Source organism: Phalangium opilio, unplaced genomic scaffold (genome assembly GCF_054372755.1).
Source record: "Phalangium opilio isolate 3A_F unplaced genomic scaffold, DU_Popi_V2 ptg001421l_1, whole genome shotgun sequence".
Taxonomy (NCBI): Eukaryota; Metazoa; Arthropoda; class Arachnida; order Opiliones; family Phalangiidae; genus Phalangium; species Phalangium opilio.
Window position 1 is genome coordinate 1,837,708 of NW_028324258.1, and position 5,893 is coordinate 1,843,600.

A 5,893-nucleotide genomic window follows, 5' to 3' on the forward strand; every position below is an offset into this window, starting at 1 on the left:
CACCCACAAGTACCTACATGCACCCACAAGTACCTACAAGCACCCACAAGTACCTACAAGCACCCACAAGTACCTACATGCACCCACAAGTACCTAAATGCACCCACAAGTACCTACAAGCACCCACAAGTACCTACAAGCACCCACAAGTACCTACATGCACCCACAAGTACCTGCAAACACCCACAAGCACCCACAAGTACCTACAAACACCCACAAGCACCCACAAGTACCTACAAGTACCTACAAGTACCCACAAGAACCCACAAGTACCTACAAGTACCCACAAGAACCCACAAGTACCTACAAGTACCCACAAGTACCTACAAGCACCCACAAGTACCCACAAGCACCTACAAGCACCCACAAGTACCCACAAGCACCTACAAGTACCCATAAGCACCAACAAGTACCCACAAGTACCCATAAGCACCAACAAGTACCGAAAAGCACCCACAAGCACCCACAAGTACCCACATGTACCTACATGCACCCACAAGTACCTACATGCACCCACAAGTACCCACATGTACCTACAAGCACCCACAAGTACCTACAAGCACCCACAAGGTAATCAAGTTTAAATAGCTTTAACCTAAACAGAGAAAAGATAAAATGTCCATTAAGCTAGCTATTTGTTCCAAGAATTTGACTATAACCGCGGTAAAACGACCAAACTCGCTTCATACACTACATTACTCATGCTAAAATGTCGCAGGTTCCATAGTTTCAGGGTAAACCACGTAAGTCGGAGCATGTAATTAAAACTATGAAAAACAGTACTTAAACTTAATTTTTCTTGATGAAAAAAAATAGGCGCCAACTATGGATATGGGGCTTTCATTTAAGACCGTTTTCAAATCTATCTAACGTATAGTTATTTTTGTAAGGGTATGGACAAAATTTGTAACTTTGGAAAATTTCCCACGTTATTTCTATGGGAAATTTCCAGTTTTTCGTCAAAATCTGTGATTAATTTTATGGAAATGAAAACCACCCTTAGCAACTTTATTTTTTATAAAATAAACTAATTAATGGATCTCTTTGAAATTTTAACCACATATTAAGGGTCCGAATTGTAGTTCAGTGGATTTTTTTTGAACCAATTAGTACAATACAAAAAAAACTACATCCAAACAAAAAACCCTCCTTATACATTAAGAGCAGTATGAAGTCTTATCTAAGAGAGCTACCGCTCTCATAGAATTGAATTTTAACAGTTTTTTGAATGAATATCGCTACATTTGCTTGAATTAAAGCAAAAAGGACAAAAATAATGGTTTCAGTGGTTAAATTTGAAAATAATGAAGAAATACTCAAAATGTGTTTCTCTGGCCGAGAAACGTCGATTTTGAAAATATTATTAAATATCGAGGTACATTTTTATTTATTGTTCAATCGAGATGAAATCACTTTTAATGAGTGTTTTATAGGGAATTAAGCTGAATTCGGTCAAAAATTTGTCCAGAAAAAAATGCATTCAAAAGTTTACCAATAATATTGCATGTTTTTTTCTTCTAGATACAAAATCCGTCACAACGATTTCTTATTGAAAATTGAATTTTAACAGTTTTTTGAATGAATATCGTTACATTTGCTTGAATTAAAGCAAAAAGGACAAAAATAATGGTTTCAGTGGTTATATTTGAAAATAGTGAAGAATACTCAAAATGTGTTTCTTTGGCCGAGAAGCGTCGATTTTGAAAATATCATTAAAAATCGAGGTACATTTTTATTTATTGTTCAATCGAGATGAAATCACTTTAAATGAGTGTTTTATAGGGAATTAAGCTGATTTCGGTCAAAACTTTGTCCAGAAAAAAATGCATTCAAAAGTGTACCGAAAAAATTACATGTTTTTTTTCTTCTACATACAAAACAGTTTTTTGAATGAATATCGTTACATTTGCTTAAAATAAAGCAAAAAGTAATAAAATAATAGGTTCAGTGGTTATATTTGAAAATAGTGAAGAAATACTCAAAATGGTGTTGTGACGTCTCAGGTGTAACGTAAAATGTCAAAACCTTTCCACAATACGTGACAACCATTTATTTTCTGAGCTTCCGTGGCTCAATGGTTAGCGCGTTCGGCTGTTAACCAATAGGTTGGTGGTTCGAGCCCACCCGGAAGCAGTGTTGTGGGATCTCAAATGTAACGTAGAAAGCCAAAGTTATTCCACAATACCTGACGATCATTTAATTTTTGGGCTTCCGTGGCGCAATGGTTAGCACGTTCGGCTGTTAACCGAAAGGTTGGTGTTTCGAGCCCACCCTGGAGATGTGTTGTAGGGTCTCAGATGTAACGTAAAAAGTCATAACTTTTCCACAATACCTGACAACCATTTAATTTCTGAGCTTCCGTGGCTCAATGGTTAGCGCGTTCGGCTGTTGACCAAAAGGTTGGTGGTTCGAGCCCATCCGGGAGCGGTGTTGTGAAGTCTCAGATGTGACGTAAAAAGTCAAGGTTTTTCCACAATTCCTGACGACAATTTAATATTTGGGCTTCCGTGGCGCAATGGTTAGCGCGTTCAGCTGCTATTTAAAAGACTGGTGGTTTGAGCCCTCCCGGGAGCGGTGTTGTGACGTCTCAGATGTAACGTAAAATGTCAGAGTTTTTCCACATTACCTGACGAACATTTAATAATTGGGCTTCCGTGGCGCAATGGTTAGCGCGTTCAGCTCTTAATCGAAAGGTTGGTGGTTCGAGCCCACCCGGGAGAGGTGTTGTGTGGTCTTAGATGTAGCGTAAAAAGTCAAAACCTTTCCACAATACGTGACAACCATTTATTTTCTGAGCTTCCGTGGCTCAATGGTTAGCGCGTTCGGCAGTTAAACAACAGGTTGGTGGTTCGAGCCAATCCGGGAGCGGTGTTGTGACGTCTCAGATGTGACGTAAAAAGTCAAGGTTTTTCCACAATACCTGACGACCATTTAATTTTTGGGCTTCCATGGCGCAATGGTTAGCGCGTTCAGCTGCTATTCAAAAGACTGGTGGTTTGAGCCCTCCCGGGAGCGGTGTTGTGACGTCTCAGATGTAACGTAAAATGGCAGAGTTTTTCCACAATACCAGACGAACTTTTAATTTTTGGGCTTCCGTGGCGCAATGTTTTTGCGCGTTCAGCTGTGTTGGTGGTTCAAGCCCACCCGGGAGAGGTGTTGTGGGGTCTCAGATGTAGCGTAAAAAGTCAAAACATTTCCAAAATACGTGACAACCATTTAATTTCTGAGCTTCCGTGGCTCAATGGTTAGCGCGTTCGGCTGTTAACCAATAGGTTGGTGGTTCGAGCCTGCCCGGGAGCGGTGTTGTGGGATCTCAAATGTAACGTAGAAAGCCAAAGGTTTTCCACAATACCTGACGACCATTTAATTTTTGGGCTTCCGTAGTGCAATGGTTAGCGCGTCCGGCTGTTAACCGAAAGGTTGGTGGTTCGAGAACACCCTGGAGAGGTGTTGTAGGGTCTCAGATGTAACGTAAAAAGTCATAACTTTTCCACAATACCTGACAACAATTTAATTTCTGAGCTTCCGTGGCTCAACGATTAGCGCGTTCGGTTGTTAACCAATAGGTTGGTGGTTCGCGCCCAACCGGGAGCGGTGTTGTGACGTCTCAGATGTGAAGTAAAAGTCACGGTTTTTCGACAATACCTGACGACCATTTAATTTCTGAGCTTCCGTGGCTCAATGGTTAGCGCGTTCGGCTGTTAACCAATAGGTTGGTGGTTCGAGCCCATCCGGGAGCGGTGTTGTGACGTCTCAGATGTGAGGTAAAAAGTCAAGGTTTTTCCACATTACCTGACGACCATTTAATTTTTGGGCTTCCGTGGCGCAATGGTTAGCGCGTTCAGCTGCTATTAAAAAGACTGGTGGTTTGAGCCCTCCCGGGAGCGGTGTTGTGACGTCTCAGATGTAACGTAAAATGTCAGAATTTTTCCACAATACCTGACGAACAATTAATTTTTGGGCTTCCGTGGCGCAATGGTTAGCGCTTTCAGCTGTTAACCGAAAGGTTGGTGGTTCGAGCCCACCCGGGAGAGGTGTGGTGGGTCTCAGATGTAACGTATAAAGCCAAAGGTTTTCCACAATACCTGACGACCATTTAATTTTTGGGCTTCCGTAGTGCAATGGTTAGCGCGTCCGGCTGTTAACCGAAAGGTTGGTGGTTCGAGAACACCCTGGAGAGGTGTTGTAGGGTCTCAGATGTAACGTAAAATGTCATAACTTTTCCACAATACCTGACAACAATTTAATTTCTGAGCTTCCGTGGCTCAACGATTAGCGCGTTCGGTTGTTAACCAATAGGTTGGTGGTTCGCGCCCAACCGGGAGCGGTGTTGTGACGTCTCAGATGTGAAGTAAAAGTCACGGTTTTTCGACAATACCTGACGACCATTTAATTTCTGAGCTTCCGTGGCTCAATGGTTAGCGCGTTCGGCTGTTAACCAATAGGTTGGTGGTTCGAGCCCATCCGGGAGCGGTGTTGTGACGTCTCAGATGTGAGGTAAAAAGTCAAGGTTTTTCCACATTACCTGACGACCATTTAATTTTTGGGCTTCCGTGGCGCAATGGTTAGCGCGTTCAGCTGCTATTAAAAAGACTGGTGGTTTGAGCCCTCCCGGGAGCGGTGTTGTGACGTCTCAGATGTAACGTAAAATGTCAGAATTTTTCCACAATACCTGACGAACATTTAATTTTTGGGCTTCCGTGGCGCAATGGTTAGCACTTTCAGCTGTTAACCGAAAGGTTGGTGGTTCGAGCCCACCCGGGAGAGGTGTGGTGGGTCTCAGATGTAACGTAAAAAGTCAAAGCTTTTCCACTATACGTGACAACCATTTAACTTCTGAGCTTCCTTGGCTCAATGATTAGCGCGTTCGGCTGTTAACCAAATGGTTGGTGGTTCGAGCCCACCCGGGAGCGGTGTTTTGGGATCTCAAATGAAACGTAAAAAGCCAAAGTTTTTCCACAATACCTGACGACTATTTAATTTTTGGGAGTCCGTGGCGCAATGGTTATCGCGTCCGGCTGTTAACCGAAAGGTTGGTGGTTCGAGCCCATCCGTGAGCTGTGTTGTGAGGTCTCAGATGTGACGTAAATAGTCAAAGTTTTTCCACAATACCTGAGGACCATTTAATTTTTGGGCTTCCGTGGCGCAATGGTTAGCGCGTGAGCCCTCCCGGGAACGGTGTTGTGACGTCTCAGACGTAACGTAAAATGTCAGAGTTTTTCCACAATACCTGACGACCATTTAATTTTTGGGCTTCCGTGGCGCAATGGTTAGCGCGTTCGGCTGTTAACCGAAAGGTTGGTGGTTCGAGCCCGTCCGGGAGCGGTGTTGTGAGTTCTCAGATGTGACGTAAAAACCTAAAGTTTTTCCACAATACCTGACGACCATTTAATTTTGGGACTTCCGTGTCGCATGGTTAGCGCGTTCGGCTGTTAACCGAAAGGTGGGTGGTTCGAGCCCATCCGGGAGCGGTGTTGTGAGGTCTCAGATGTGACGTAAAAAGTCAAAGTTTTTCCACTATACCTGACGACCATATAATTTTTGGGCTTCCATGGCGCAATGGTTAGCGCGTTCGGCTGCAGAAAAATTATATGGTCGTCAGGTATTGTGGAAAAACTTTGACTTTTTACATCACATCTGAGACCTCACAACACCGCTCCTGGATGGGCTCGAACCACCCACCTTTCGGTTAACAGCCGAACGCGCTAACCATGCGACACGGAAGTCCCAAAATTAAATGGTCGTCAGGTATTGTGGAAAAACTTTGGATTTTTACGTCACATCTGAGAACTCACAACACCGCTCCCGGATGGGCTCGAACCACCAACCTATTGGTTAACAGCCGAACGCGCTAACCATTGGGCCACGGAAGCTCAGAATGTAAATGGTTATC

At 43.4% G+C, this 5,893-nt stretch overlaps 1 non-coding gene across 1 annotated transcript; it reads left to right on the plus strand.

The window, feature by feature from the left end:
• The first annotated feature begins 2,648 nt into the window (after window positions 1-2,648).
• Window positions 2,649-2,721, plus strand: TRNAK-CUU (transfer RNA lysine (anticodon CUU)). The gene has a single exon. It is a non-coding gene; the product is annotated as a tRNA-Lys (tRNA).
• The last annotated feature ends 3,172 nt before the right edge of the window (window positions 2,722-5,893 follow it).